This window comes from Pongo abelii, chromosome 3, assembly GCF_028885655.2.
Source record: "Pongo abelii isolate AG06213 chromosome 3, NHGRI_mPonAbe1-v2.0_pri, whole genome shotgun sequence".
NCBI classification, from domain to species: domain Eukaryota; kingdom Metazoa; phylum Chordata; class Mammalia; order Primates; family Hominidae; genus Pongo; species Pongo abelii.
In genome coordinates this window covers 11,552,002-11,567,713 of record NC_071988.2, presented here as the reverse complement: position 1 = coordinate 11,567,713, position 15,712 = coordinate 11,552,002, and positions in this window count along the sequence as shown.

Genomic DNA, 15,712 nt, shown 5'->3' with positions numbered 1-15,712 from the left:
GCTTATAATAATACACTGAAATAATCTACTTACAGCTACTTCTCACACCGGCCTATGAGTTAGTGGGACCCTGTCTTATTCATAACTGTATCCTCAGCATCTAACTCAGTGCTTGAGGCATAAAATGTGTCTTAAAGAATGTTTGTCAAGTAGAACTCAATTGAGGTGGGACTAAAGACATTGGTAGGAGGGGTTGTTCTCAAATTAAGGGATATTATGAATGCTTGTGGTAATACAGCTGTGATAGTTAATTTTAATTTTATGTGTCAGTTTGACTAGATCATGGAATGGCTAGATATACAATTAAATAATAATATATCCATGCAAAAGTAATTGTGGTTTTTGCCATTGAAAGCAATGGCAAAAACCACAATTACTTTTGTACCGATGATATGCTTTGGCTGTGTCCCCATCCAAATCTCATCTTGAATTGTAACTCCCACAATATCCATGTGTCATGAGAAGAACCCAGTGGGAGGTAATTGAATTATAGGGGTGGGCCTTTCCTGTGCTTTTCTCATGATAGTGAATGAGTCTCATGAGATCTGATGGTATTAAAAATGGGAGTTTCCCTGCACAAGTTCTCTCTCTTGTCCCTGCCATGTAAGAAGTGCCTTTTGCCTTCCACCATGAGTGTGAGGCCTCCCTAGCCACATGGACCTGTAAGTCCACTTTTAAACCTCTTTCTTTTGTAAATTGCCCAGTCTCAGCTATGTCTTTATCAGCAACATGAAAATGAACTAATACAACTGATCTAATATTTCTGAGTCTCTCTGTGAGGATGTTTCTATAAGACATTAGCTTTTGAATTGATAAGACTGAGTAAAATGGATTATCTTCTCCAATGTTCGTGGGCATCATCTAATCCATTGAGGGCCTGAATAGAACAATAAGATGAAGGAAGAGAGGATTTGCTGGCTTTCTGCCTGACTGTTTGAGCTGACACATCAATCTTTTCCTGCCCTTGGACTGACACCTAAACCATTGGCTTTCATGCTCTCAGGTCTTTGAATTATGCTACTCTCCTGTGTGTGTCTCTCATTCATAGATGACAGAATTTGGAACTTATTAGCCTCCATAATCTCATAAACCAATACCATATAAATATATGTGTGTGTTTATGTGTCTGTGTGTGTGTGTGTGAATATATGTGTATATACATGGTATTTTTAAAAATCCTATATATGGTAAATATTGTACATTTTAAAAAATATATATATGCCATATACATACCAAATATGGTATTTATGGTGTGTGTATATATATATATGGTATTTTAAAAAATAAGAGATATAGACAGATAAATAGAATCTCTTATTATATGTGATCCCCTATTAGTTATGTTTTATTTTATTTTACTCTATTAAGTTTTGGGGAATATGTGCAGGATGTGCATGTATGTTACATAGGTAAAGGTGTGCCATGGTGGTTTGCTGCACCTATCAACCCATCACCTAGATATTAAGCCCAGCATGTGTTAACTATTTTTCCTAATGCTCTCCCACAACCCCCATCCTCCCTTGACAGGCCCCAGTGTCTGTTGTTCCCCTCCCTGTGTCCATGTGTTCTCATTGTTCAGCTTCTACTTATAAGTGAGAACATGCAGTGTTTGGTTTTCTGTTCCTGTGTTAATTTGCTGAGAATAATGACTTCCAGCTCCATCCGTGTCCCTGTAAATGAGAGGACATGATCTCATTCTTTTTTGTGGCTGCATCGTGTACCATGGTGTATATGTACCACATTTTTAAAATCCAGTCTACTATTAAGGGGCATTTGAGTTGACTGCATGTCTTTGCTATTGTGAATAGTGCTGCAATGAATATACGGGTGCATGTGTCTTTATAATAGAATGATTTATATTCCTTTGGGTATATACCCAGTAATGAGATTGCTGGGTCAAATAGTATTTCTGATTCTAAATCTTTGAGGAATCACCACACTTTCTTCCACATTGGTTGAACTAATTTACATTCCCACCAACAGTGTAAAAGTGTTCCTATTCCTTTGCAACCTTGCCAGTATCTGTTGTTTCTTGACTTTTTAATAATCATCATTTTGACTGGTGGTGTAAGATGGTATCTCATTGTGATTTTGATTTGCATTTCTCTAAGGATTAGTGATGTTCAGTTTTTTTCATATGTTTTTTGGCTGCATGTAGGTCTTCTTTTGAGAAGTGTTAGTTCATGTCCTTAGCCCACTTTTTAATGGGGTTGTTTTTTTTTTCTCAGAAATTTGCTTAAGTTTCTTGTAGTTTCTGGATATTAGACCTTTGTTAGATAGATTACAAAAATTTTCTCCCATGCTGTAGGTTGTCTGTTTGCTCTGATGATAGTTGATTTTGCTGCACAGAACCTCTTTAGTTTAGTTAGATCCCATTTGTCAATTTTTGTTTTTGTTGCAATTGCTTTTGGCAATTTCATCATAAAAATATTTGCCCATGCCTACATCCTGAATGGTATTGCCTAGATTTTCTCCTGGAGTTTTTATAGTTTTGGGTTTACATTTAAGTCTTTAATCCATCTTGAGTTAATTTTTGTATAAGGTATAAGTAGGGGTCCAGTTTCAATTTTCTGCATATAGTTAGCCAGTTCTCCCAGCACCATTTGTTAAACAGGGAATCCTTTTCCTATTGCTTGTTTTTGTCAGATTTGTCAAAGATCAGATGGTTATAGATGTGCAGTTTTATTTCTGAGTTCTCTATTCTGTTCCATTGATCTATGTGCCTGTTTATGTTTTAGTACCATGCTGTTTTGGTTACTGTAGTCTTATAGTATATTTTGAAGTCAGATAGCATGATGCCTCCAGCTTTGTTCTTTTTGCTTAGGATTGTCCTGGGTATACAAGCTCTTTTTTGGTTACATATGAATTTTTAAAAAGTTTTTCTTAATTATGAAAGAATTTAAAAAGAGTGTCAGTGGTGTTTAATGAGAATAGCATTGAATCTATAAATTGCTTTGGGCAGTATGGCCATTTTCACAATATTGATTCTTTCTATCCATGAGCATGAAATGTTTTTTCATCTGCTTGCGTCCTCTCTGATTTCCTTGAGCAGTGGTTGCTAGTTCTCCTTGAAGAGGCCCTTCACCTTCCTTGTTAGCTGTATTCCTGGGTATTTCATTCTTTTTGTGGCAACTGGGAATGGGAGTTCACTCATGATTTGGCTCTCAGCTTGTCTGTTGTTGGTATATAAGAATGCTTGTGATTTCTCCACATTGATTTTGCATCCTGAGACTATGCTGAAATTGCTTATCAGCTTAAAAAGCTTTTGGACTGAGTTGATGAGGTTTTCTAGATATAGGATCATGCCATCTGCAAACAGGGACAATTTGACTTCCTCTCTTCCTATTTGAATACCATTTATTTCTTTCTCTTGCCTGATTGCTCTGGCAAGAACTTCCAATACTATGTTGAATAAGAGTGGTGAGAGAGGGCATCCTTGTCTTGTGCCAGTTTTCAAGGGGAATGCTTCCAGCTTTTGCCCATCCAGCATGATATTGGCTGTGGGTCTGTCATAAATTGCTCTTATTATTTTGAGGTATGTTCCTTCAATATCTAGTTTATTGAGAGTTTTTAATATGAAGGGATGTTGAATTTTATCAAAGACCTTTTCTGCATCTATTGAAATAATCAGGTGTTTTTTGTCTTTAGTTATGTTTATAGGATTAGGATTAATTATGTTCATGGATTTAAATATGTTGAACCAGCCTTGCATCCCACGGATGAAGCTGACTCAATTGTGATGGATAAGCTTTTTGATGTGCTGCTGTGTTTGGTTTGCCTGTATTTTATTAAGGATTTTTGCATCAACGTTTATCAGGGATATTCGCCTGAAGTTTTCTTTTTTTTTTTTTTTTTTATTTTTTTATTTTTTTATTTTTTTTTTATTTATTTTTTTCTTTTATTGTAATTATTATTATTATTATTATTATACTTTAGGTTTTATGGTACATGTGCCCAATGTGCAGTAAGTTACATATGTATACATGTGCCATGCTGGTGCACTGCACCCACCAACTCGTCATCTAGCATTAGGTATATCTCCCAATGTTATCCCTCCCCCCTCCCCCCAACCCACAACAGTCCCTGAAGTGTGATGTTCCCCTTCCTGTGTCCATGTGTTCTCATTGTTCAATTCCCACCTATGAGTGAGAATATGCGGTGTTTGGTTTTTTGTTCTTGCGATAGTTTACTGAGAATGATGATTTCCAATTTCATCCATGTCCCTACAAAGGACATGAACTCATCATTTCTTATGGCTGCATAGTATTCCATGGTGTAGATGTGCCACATTTTCTTAATCCAGTCTATCATTGTTGGACATTTGGGTTGGTTCCAAGTCTTTGCTATTGTGAATAATGCGGCAATAAACATACGTGTGCATGTGTCTTTATAGCAGCATGATTTATAGTCCTTTGGGTATATACCCAGTAATGGGATGGCTGGGTCGAATGGAATTTCTAGTTCTAGATCCCTGAGGACTCGCCACACTGACTTCCACAAGGGTTGAACTAGTTTACAGTCCCACCAACAGTGTAAAAGTGTTCCTATTTCCCCACATCCTCTCCAGCACCTGTTGTTTCCTGACTTTTTAATGATTGCCATTCTAACTGGTGTGAGATGGTATCTCATTGTGGTTTTGATTTGCATTTCTCTGATGGCCAGTGATGGTGAGCATTTTTTCATGTGTCTTTTGGCTGCATAAATGTCTTCTTTTGAGAAGTGTCTGTTCATGTCCTTCGCCCACTTTTTGATGGGGTTGTTTGTTTTTTTCTTGTAAATTTGTTGGAGTTCATTGTAGATTCTGGATATTAGCCCTTTGTCAGATGAGTAGGTTGCGAAAATTTTCTCCCATTTTGTAGGTTGCCTGTTCTGAATAGAGCAATAACAGGAGCTGAAATTATGGCAATAATCAATAGCTTACCAACCAAAAAAAGTCCAGGACCAGATGGGTTCACAGCCGAATTCTACCAGAGGTACAAGGAGGAGCTGGTACCATTCCTTCTGAAACTATTCCAATCAATAGAAAAAGAGGGAATCCTCCCTAACTCATTTTATGAGGCCAGCATCATCCTGATACCAAAGCCTGGCAGAGACACAACAAAAAAAGAGAATTTTAGACCAATATCCTTGATGAACATTGATGCAAAAATCCTCAATAAAATACTGGCAAACAGAATCCAGCAGCACATCAAAAAGCTTATCCACCATGATCAAGTGGGCTTCATCCCTGGGATGCAAGGCTGGTTCAATATACGCAAATCAATAAATGTAATCCAGCATATAAACAGAACCAAAGACAAAAACCACATGATTATCTCAATAGATGCAGAAAAGGCCTTTGACAAAATTCAACAACCCTTCATGCTAAAAACTCTCAATAAATTAGGAATTGATGGGACGTATCTCAAAATAATAAGAGCTATTTATGACAAACCCACAGCCAATATCATACTGAATGGGCAAAAACTGAAAGCATTCCCTTTGAAAACTGGCACAAGACAGGGATGCCCTCTCTCGCCACTTCTATTCAACATAGTGTTGGAAGTTCTGGCCAGGGCAATTAGGCAGGAGAAGGAAATCAAGGGTATTCAATTAGGAAAAGAGGAAGTCAAATTGTCCCTGTTTGCAGATGACATGATAGTATATCTAGAAAACCCCATTGTCTCAGCCCAAAATCTCCTTAAGCTGATAAGCAACTTCAGCAAAGTCTCAGGATACAAAATCAATGTGCAAAAATCACAAGCATTCTTATACATCAATAACAGACAAACAGAGAGCCAAATCATGAGTGAACTCCCATTCACAATTGCTTCAAAGAGAATAAAATACCTAGGAATCCAACTTACAAGGGATGTGAAGTTTTCTTTATTTGCTGTATCTCTGCCATGTTTTGGTATCAGGATAATGCTAGCCTCATAAAATGAATTTGGGAGGAGTTTCTCCTTTTCAGTTGTTTGGAATAGTTTTAGAAGAAAAAGTACCAGCTCTTCTTTGTTCCTCTGGTAGAATTCAGCTATAAATCCATCTGTTTCTGTGTTTTTTTTGATTGGTAGGCTATTTATTACTGCCTTAATTTCAGAACTTGTTATTGGTCTATTCAGGGGTTCAGCTTCTTCCCAGTTCAGTCTTGGAAGGGTGTATGTGTCCAGGAATTTATCCATTTCTTCCAGATTTTCCAGTTTATTTGCATAGAGGTGTTTACAGTATTCTCTGATGGTTGTTTGTATTTTTGTGGGGTCAGAGGTGGTATTATTATTATTTCTGATTATGTTTATTTGAATCTCTTTTCTTTTCTTCATTAGTCTAGCTATCAATCTATTTATTTTATTGATTATTTTCAAAAAAGCCAGCTCCTGGATTCATTGATTTTTTTTGAAGGGTTTTTCGTGTCTGTAGCTTCTCCAGTTCCACTCTAATCTTGGTTATCTCTTGTATTCTGCTAGCTCTGGTGTTTGTTTGCTCTTTCTTCTCTAGTTCTTTGAGCTGTGATATTAGAGTGTCAATTTGAGATCTTCCCTAGCCTTTTGATGTGGGCATTTAATGCTATAAATTTTCCTCTTAACACTGTTTTAGCTGTGTCCCAGACATTCTGGTACATTGTTTCTTTGTTCTCATTAGTTTCAAAGAACTTCTTGATTTCTGCCTTAATTTCATTATTTACCCAGAAGTTATTCAGGAGCAGGTTGTTCAATTTCCATGTAATACAGTTGTTTTGAGTGGGTTTCTTAATCTTGAGTTCTAATTTGATTGTGCTGTGGTCTGATAGATTGTTTGTTATGATTTCAGTTATTTTGCACTTGCTGAGGAGTGTTTTACTTCCAATTATGTGATCAATTTTAGAGTAAGTGCCATGTGTCGCTGAGAAAAATGTATATTCTCTTGTTTGGGGGTGGAGAGTTCTATAGATATCTATCAGGTCCACTTGATCCAGAGCTGAGTTGAAGTCCTGAAAATCTTTGTTAATTTTCCACCTCAATGATCTGTGTAATACTGACAGCAGGGTATTAAAGTCTCTTAGTATAATTGTGTGGGGTTCTAAGTCTTTTTGTAGTCTCTAAGAACTTATTTTATGAATCTGGGTTCCTCTGTGTTGGGAGCATATACATTTGGAATAGTTAGCTCTTCTTGTTGAATTGAAGCCTTTACCATTATGTAATGCCCTTCTTTGTCTTTTTTTACCTTTGCTGGTTTAAAGTCTATTTTGTTAGAAACTACAATTGCCACTCCTGATTTTTTTCTGCTTTCCATTTGCTTGGTAAACTTTCCTCTTTCCCTTTATTTTGAGCCTTTGTGTGTCTTTGCATGTGAGATTTTTTTTTTTAATACAGCACACCAGTGGGTCTTGTCTGTTTATCCAGCTTGCTATTCTGTGTCTTTTAATGGGGAATTTAGCTCATTTACATTTAACGTTAATATTGTTATGTGTGAATTTGATCCTGTCATCATGATGCTGGTTGGGTAATTCTGTAGATTTGTTGATGTAGTTGCTTCGTAGTGTCATTGGTCTGTGTACTTCAGTGTGTTGCAGTGGCTGATATTGGTTGTTCCTTCCCATTTTTAGTGCTTCCTTCAGGAGCTCTTGCAAGGCAGGCCTGGTGGTGACAACATCCTTTGGCATTTGCTTGTGTGAAAAGGATTTTATTTCTCTTTCACTTATGAAGCTTAGGTTGGCTGGTGTTTTAATGTGTTCTCACGCTGGTAATAAGCACATGTACCCTAAAACTTAAAGTATAATAATAATAAAATAAAAAAAAGAAATACCTGAGATTGGGTAATTCATAAAGAAAAAGTGGCTTAACAGACTCACAGTTCCATGTGGCTGGGGAGGCCTCACAATTATGGTGGAAGTCCAAAGGCACATCCTACATGGTGACAGACAAGTGATAATGAGAGCCAAGTGAAAGGGGAAAGCCCCTTGTAAAACTATCATATCTCATGAAACTTATTCACTGCCACCAGAACAGTAGAGGGGAAACTGCCCCCATGATTCAATTACCTTCCACCGGGTCCCTCCCATGACAAAGGAAAGTTGTGGGAGCTACAATCAAGATGAGATTTGGGTGGGGACACAGCCAAATCATATCAGCCATATATGAAATTCTGGGTTGGAAATTCTTTTCTTTAAGAATGTCGAATATTGGCCCTCAATCTCTTCTGGCTTGTAGGGTTTCCACTGAGAGGTCTGCTGTTAGTCTGATGGGCTTCCCTTTGTAAGTGACCTGGCCTTTCCCTCTGGCTTCCCTTAACAATTTTCCTTCATTTCAACCTTGGAGAATCTGATGATTATGTGTCTTGGGGTTAATCTTCTCGTGGAGTATCTTACTGGGGTTCTCTGGATTTCCTGAATTTGAATGACGGCCTGTCTTGCTACGTTGGGAAGGTTCTCCTGGATGATATCCTGAAGTGTGTTTTCCAACTTGGTTCCATTCTCCTCATCTCTTTCAGGTACTCCAATCAGTCATAGATTTGGTCTTTTTACATAGTCCCATAGTTCTCAAAGGTTTTGTTTCTTCTTTTTTATTCTCTTTCTCTAATATTGTCTGCCTGCCTTATTTCGGCAAGATAGTCTTTAAGCTCTGATATTCTTTCTGCCACTTGGTTGATTCAGCTATTGATACTTGTGTATACTTCATAAAGTTCTCATGCTGTGTTCCTCAGCTCCATCAGGCCATTTATGTTCCTCTCTAAACTGGTTATTCTAGTTAACGGTTCCTGTAACCTTTTATCATGGTTATTAGCTTCTTTGCATTGGGTTAGAATATAATCCTTCAGCTCAGAGAAATTCACTATTACCCACTTTCTGAAGCCATCCACCTCAGCTTCAGCCCCACTCTGTCCCCCTGCTGGAGAAGTGTTGCAATCATTTTGAGGAAAAGAGGCATTCTGGCTTTGGGAATTTTCAGTGTTTTTGCATGGTTTTTCCTCCGCTTCATGGATTTATCTACCTTTGCTCTTTGAGGCTGTTGACCTTTGGATGGGGTTTTTGTGTGGTGTCTCTTTTTGTTGATGCTGTTGTTATTGTTGTTTTCTGTTTGTTTCTTTTTCTTCTAATAGGCCCCTCTTCTTCAGGTCTGCTGCAGTTTGCTGGGGGTCCACTCCAGACCCTGTTCACCAGGATATCACCAGTGGAGGCTGCAGAACAGCAAGGATTGCTGCCTGCCCCTTCCTCGGGAAGTTTTGTCTCAGAGGGGCACCAACCTGATGCCAGCCGGAGCTCTCCTGTATGGGGTGTCTGGCTACCCCGTTGGGAGTTCTTACCCAGTCAGGAAGCATGGGATCAGGGACCTGCTTAAAGAAGCAGTCTGGCTGCCCTTTAGCAGAGTTGGTGCGCTGGGTGGAGGAATCCCCCTTGTCTGGATCGCCCAGACTCTTCAGAGCAAGCAGGCAAGAAAGATTAAGTCCACTAAACCTGAGACTGCAGCTACCCCTCCCCTGAGGTGCTCTGTCCCAGGGAGATGAGAATTTTGTCTGTGTATCCCTGGCTGGAGTTGCTGGAATTCCTGCAGGGAGGCTCTCCCTGGTGAGGGGGGATGGATGGATCCAGGTCCCACCTAAAGAAGCATTCTGGCTATGATCTGTTACAGCCACTGTGCTACGCTGTGGGGAATACTGCCCAGTCCAAACCACCCAGCCTCCAGAGCACTGGCAGGGGAAAACCGCCTCCTAGAGCCTCAGTAATGGCAGTGATCCCTTCCCCAAGGAACTCAGTCATCCCAGTCAGACTCTAGGCTGTTGTGCTGGCCAGTGGCGATTCCAAGTCAGTGGGTCTTATCTTGTGGGGTTTCGTGGGAATGGGACCTGCTGAGGGAGGCTGCTTGGCTCCCTGGCTTCAGCCCCCTTTCCACGTGAATGGACAGCTCTCCTGCCTCCGTGGAGTTCCAGGAGCTGCTGGAGTATGTAAAAACTCCTGCAACTCAGTGCCTGCCTGAATGACCACTGACCCGAGCAACTGTTGTGGGTCTGCCAGTTTCGTGCTTGGGACCCAAGGCCCTGGTAGTGTAAGCACATGAGGGAATCTTCTGATCTGCAGATTCCAAAAATCCATGGGAAAAGCGCAGAACCCCAGGTGGGTAGCACAGTCCCTCACCACCTCCCTTGCCTTGGGTAGGGAGGTCCCTTTGCCCCGTGCAGCTCCCGGGTGAGCCATCGCCCAAACCTGCTTTTCCTTGCTCTCCATGGGTCACATCAACCACCTAGTCAGTCTCAATGAGATAATCTGGGTACCTCAGTTGGAAATGCAGAAATCATGCCGCCTTTTGCATATGTCTCAGTGGAAGCTGCAGACCAGAGCTGTTTCTACTAGGCCATATTTGCCCCTCCCCCAAGTTTTTTTTTTTTTTTTTTTAACCCTAACTAATATGCCAGCTCTCACTAAGTCATAAAAGCTAGGGTAGATCTGTTAATAGGCATAGTTTTTAGAACTTATGCCTAATGACTGTAATGCCATCTGATATAAACACTCAAATTTCAGTCTTCCAGGACCACACTAATAATGGGTCTATAAATTCTCTGTGTTTAACATTGAGATGCCTTTCCCATTCAAGACGGGTCATTATTAAAAACCTCTAATTAATACTATCTCCTACTTCCAACATACAGTTTATCTTACCCTACTTCATCCATCTCCATATGTTTGTTTAAATCAAGAAACTCAGGCAGGGTGTGATATAAAGAAACATAGACTTTAGGCTTGGCTTTTCAAGATAATTGGGGTTTTAGGGGGATGACGTTGGCATTTTAGCTGGAGTCAGGATGTGGTCAAAGGGAGATATAGAGGCCTTCACTGAGTGGGGTCTCTCCATGTTTTTCCTTCTATAAGCTTTGTGAAGACAGATGACAAGTCTGCCTTTGGAAAGTTCTTAGATGGAAAAGAGAGGATGTTAAGCCAATTAGGCCCACAGTGAGCAGGCAGCGGAGAGCTATTAAAATAAGATCAGGCCTAGTCCCCCTCTTAGTCATCTCCGCAGCACGCCCTGCTATCATGATTTTTGCTATCCATGTCCATGATCCCTTTCACTCCTGGATTATCTGAGAGTTGACTTTCACTTTTGCTACAAACTCAAACATTCCTTGATAGGCAAGGTATATTTTCTAATATGCAAATTAGATGCGTGGGAGATCATTTTCTCCTTGACTTTTGAAAAATGTGTCTCTTTCTTTCAAAGACAAAACATTAAGGACACACTCAGAACTGTCAAGTCTGATCCAAATTTCTTTCTTGACCCCCTGATGAGACTAAATTCAAAACCAATTAGCTGTTTCATGACTTTCACCTTTGATGGATGGCAATAGTTACTTTTCTCCCCCCAGGAGTAAAAATAAGATTCAGAGAGCTGAAAAGGATAAAACAGCTTTTGAGTCAGAAATCTTCAGGGTATATTTATTTTAGTGATTACCCAGGGCAAAATTGTAGCATTTTTCTGGTTGATAATGGACACAGAGAGTAAGTAGCCCCAGCATCTATTGTAAAGATAAGAGAGCCGTTTCAGTGTGTTAGAAGACCTGTTCCAGGTGACTGATTCAACTGTGGCTAAAATAGAAATCCCGGGATTCTCTATTCTACATGTTTTTTTAACAGACTGAGTTCTCTCCAGACCCAGTGCCTCCTTGGTGGGTTGCCCACAGAATTTGTTCTTTGGTATGGAGGAAAAGTATTTGGTATTGAATTTCAAAGTTGTGAATATTTACTCTGAAGCCCTGGTGAGTCATTTTCAGTGCTCACTGTTGTCTCTTTCATTTGCAACTCTCAAATGATGCAGAAGACACCTTTTCAACAGGTAATTCTCCCAGAAAGGGGTCACCATAAGCATGTTTACCATAGGAATGTTCTAATCACCCCTCTCTGTATTTCTATCAGTCTTTGCTCAAGATACTTACTCTAAGAATGCCTGGAATTCTCCTGCTGCTCTCATTCTTTAGAACTAAATCAAATGCCACCTCTTCTATTAAGACTTTCTAAATATATGTAACCTCAAGCCCCTGTAACTCTTGAGGCTGTGGTTTATTGACATTTGTAGAATACCCCTGCTAACATGATATCTAGGAATGGTTGATTGGTGCTTCAGAGGAAGCCTCAGGCTTAGCAGTGAACTGAGTCACCATACTCCAATGTTGCACGACCGCCTATTGATCATTTATGAAGTAGAACGTGCTGCTCTGTCAGGCTCTGTGATGAGCACTTATTGTATGTAATTGTGTTAGTCTGTTTTCACGCTGCTGCTAAAGACATGCTTTAGACTGGGCAATTTACCAAAAAAAAAAAAAAAAAAGAAATTTGTTGGACTTACAGTTCCACTTGGCTGGGGAGGCCTCACAATCATAGTGGAAGGTGAAGGGCATGTCTCACATGGATGGCAGCAGGCAGAGAGAGAGAAAGAGAGAGAGAGATTGTGCAGGGAAACTCCTGTTTTTAAAACTATCAGATCTTGTGAGACTTATTCACTATCACAAGAACAGCATGGGAAAGACCCACTCCTGTGATTCAATTACCTCCCACTGGGTTTCTCCCACAACACGTGGGAATTATGGGAGTTACAATTCAAGTTGAGACTTGGGTAGGGACACAACCTAGCCATATCAATAATTATTTAACACTATAGCAGTCATGAAAATGTGACTTGAAGACCTCCAATAATAGAGTGCTTACTTGACTAGGTCAGACATTTGTTGGCTCTGTAATCTATCATCACATTTGTATGGAGGCCATTCTTCCCATGGCCATGTTCTTAGCCGGTGACTGAGTGTGGCAGGGATACTAAGGCAGGTCCATTCCAGGAAACGTGTATGTTGACCATGGATAACTCTGACTCCAGGAACCCTGGACAGTGGACTTTGATCTTGTTGAACCCTCTTTAGGCTTCATGCTGGTCTGGAATGCCTCCAGGAATGTTTCTTCCCTCTCATCTTCACTAGCATCAGGTTTGTTTCCCAGTCTATCCAGCTTCATATTTTCTTTCTCAGACTTCTCCCCTATTACATATTTGGACATTTATTGCAGTCTTGGCATTTGTATCTTGGAGACTATGAACTAATACAAATGCTTAGAATAAGTCTGTGAGGCAAGTGCTATTTTCTTCATATTTAGATGAGGAAAAACTAAACCCTGAGAACTTCCTGACGTCCTGCTGGCCTGTTACTAGAGGATAGCAGATCTGTAGTTAAAACCCAGGTGAGGATGACTCCAAACCCCACAATTTGAATGACCACTCTGTGTTTTCTTAGCATACTTAGAGGTGAACAGCACTCAAAAACAAGCAGAATAAAACTTCCTAGATGGGCTAAAAGTGGACTAGATAGAGCTGAAGAAAATATTTATAACTTAGATGATAAAACATGGAAAAATGATCAGGAATGAAGCTTAAAGTGATAGAGATATAATGTAATACTTGACATATAGCTTACTGAAGTTGCAAAGGGAAAGGATAGAAAGAATGGGGGTAAGAAAGAATTTGAGGAAGGGGTGACTACTCTTTTTTTTTTTTTTTTTTTTTGAGATGGAGTCTCACTCTGTCGCCCAGCCTGGAGTGCAGTGGCACTAAGGCGGCTCACTGCAACCTCTGCCTCCCGGATTCACACCATTCTCCTGCCTCAGCCTCCCGAGTAGCTGGGACTACAGGCACCCGCCACCATGCCTGGCTAATTTTTTTGTATTTTTAGTAGAGACGGGGTTTCACCATGTTAGCCAGGATGGTCTCGATCTCCTGACCTCATGATTCACCTGCCTCGGCCTCTCAAAGTGCTGGGATTACAGACGTGAGCCACTGCGCCCGCCCGGGAGTGACTACTTTTAAATGAGTTCTTAGAAACTGTGACTAAGAATGTTTAAGAATTTAGCTAAGGGAAATAGCTGAGATGCAACTGTGAGTTTTTCTGAGTCTGTAGCCAGGCCCTTTTCCAACACATTTACAGCCAATTGGCTCTTCAAGTCATTTTCACAAGCTCAGTAATTAAACCTTGTTTTTCATGTTGGATATTTAATCAGTTTGGTGTTAACCTCTTATCCTGACACCTGTTTTCATTTGTTTGTTTGCCTGCTTTCTAATGTTTTCTTATAAAATCCATTTTATAGTTAACCCATTTTTTCAATGTATTGATCTAATTTTTGGACATTAATCTGTTATTAAATATATTTGGACTTATTTCTAGCTTTATAGCATCCTCTAATAGGTTGGGTTAACATTCTGAAATAAGGTCAGTGTTTGAAAAGTCACTAAGATTATGCCAATTGTCTATCACTAAGTTTATATTATACAGTTCTACTGTTTACCAAACTGTGCTAATCACTTTGAGATTGTAAAAGATAATTACCTGTCATGGTTCCTACCTGAAAAAGTATGTCCTGTTGAATCTACAAAGTGTCAAAACAATAAGCTAATTCATTGAGAAAATAAATCAATTTGGAAAATACATAAGTCCCACTTTTATATAGGTTAATTAAAAAATACTGTTTTTATAAATATTTCATTGATAGAAGACTTAATTATTTTTTCATTTTTTAAAGTCCAATCAAATTACTTTCTTATCTGTTACATTTGATTTTTCCACCCATATATCTATATTACTGATATATTTTTAATTTTTAAAAATTAAAATACACTTCATATATCATACATTTACTCTTTTAAAGTGTACAATCCATGATTTTTAGTATATTGACAGAGTCTTAAAACTATCACCATAACTAATTACAGAACATTTTCATCACTTCAAAAAAAAAACCTAATTCCTGTTAACATTATGAACCATTCTTCCTCTCTCCCAGCCCTAGAGAACCACTCACTAATCTAATTTGTTTTCAAGGTTCGCACTAATAAAATTTTAATTGTAAACTTCCCTTTCATCAATCTTTATCATAGAAAAGTAGACATGTTTCCAACTGTAAACCTTATTTTTTATATTATTTACCTTGAATTCAAATCCAAGTAAATAACAAACCAGTATACAAATTCAAATTAATGGTGGTTACAGTCATCAATCTTTAACTCAGAAAACTAATTTCACCTTTTCCACTTCAGTTCAACTTTTATCGGCTGGCTGGGGAGGAAAGAAGAGAGAATCACTGATGGTAATTACAAAGAGTGAAATATTTGTATAAAATATGATGCTGGTCATATCTTCCATTTTGCTCTAGGCTTCAAGAAGTTCAAAATAAAATTTAAATCTATATTTAGCATTCAGTTAAGGCTTTGTAACTGGTACTTTGGGCTACTTATTATTGTTTTCATTATCATTACCATAATTATTATTATTGCTAAATTATCTATCTTTATTGGCTTTTTTCTATATTTTACATTATAAAAACATTATATAGATTTTATAAGCTACCTATGATACCCTGAATCCTGAGGTATGCTATACAAACTTTTCAGTAAAAACATTTATTGAGTGGTGAATTTGTACTATAAAAAAGTAATATTCTGTGACTATACATGTTATGGAAAATTATTTATTTTTAATGATTTTATTTATCTTACCTAAGGTTCTTTTATTGAGTTTTTGGTGAATGTGAATGAGAGATAGGAAACTTAAGAAAATGGACAGAAAAGAGCAATCTATTTGGAGCTGGGACCTCATTTTAATCACTTGCTTATTTTCAGGAGCTGTCATTGCCCCAGACCATGGGAAAGGATCAGTCAATATTTATAGGAGATAGAATATCAGGTTTCAGTTTGGGGTCTGAATTGAGATTGTATAGATTGCAGAGAAGGTTTTT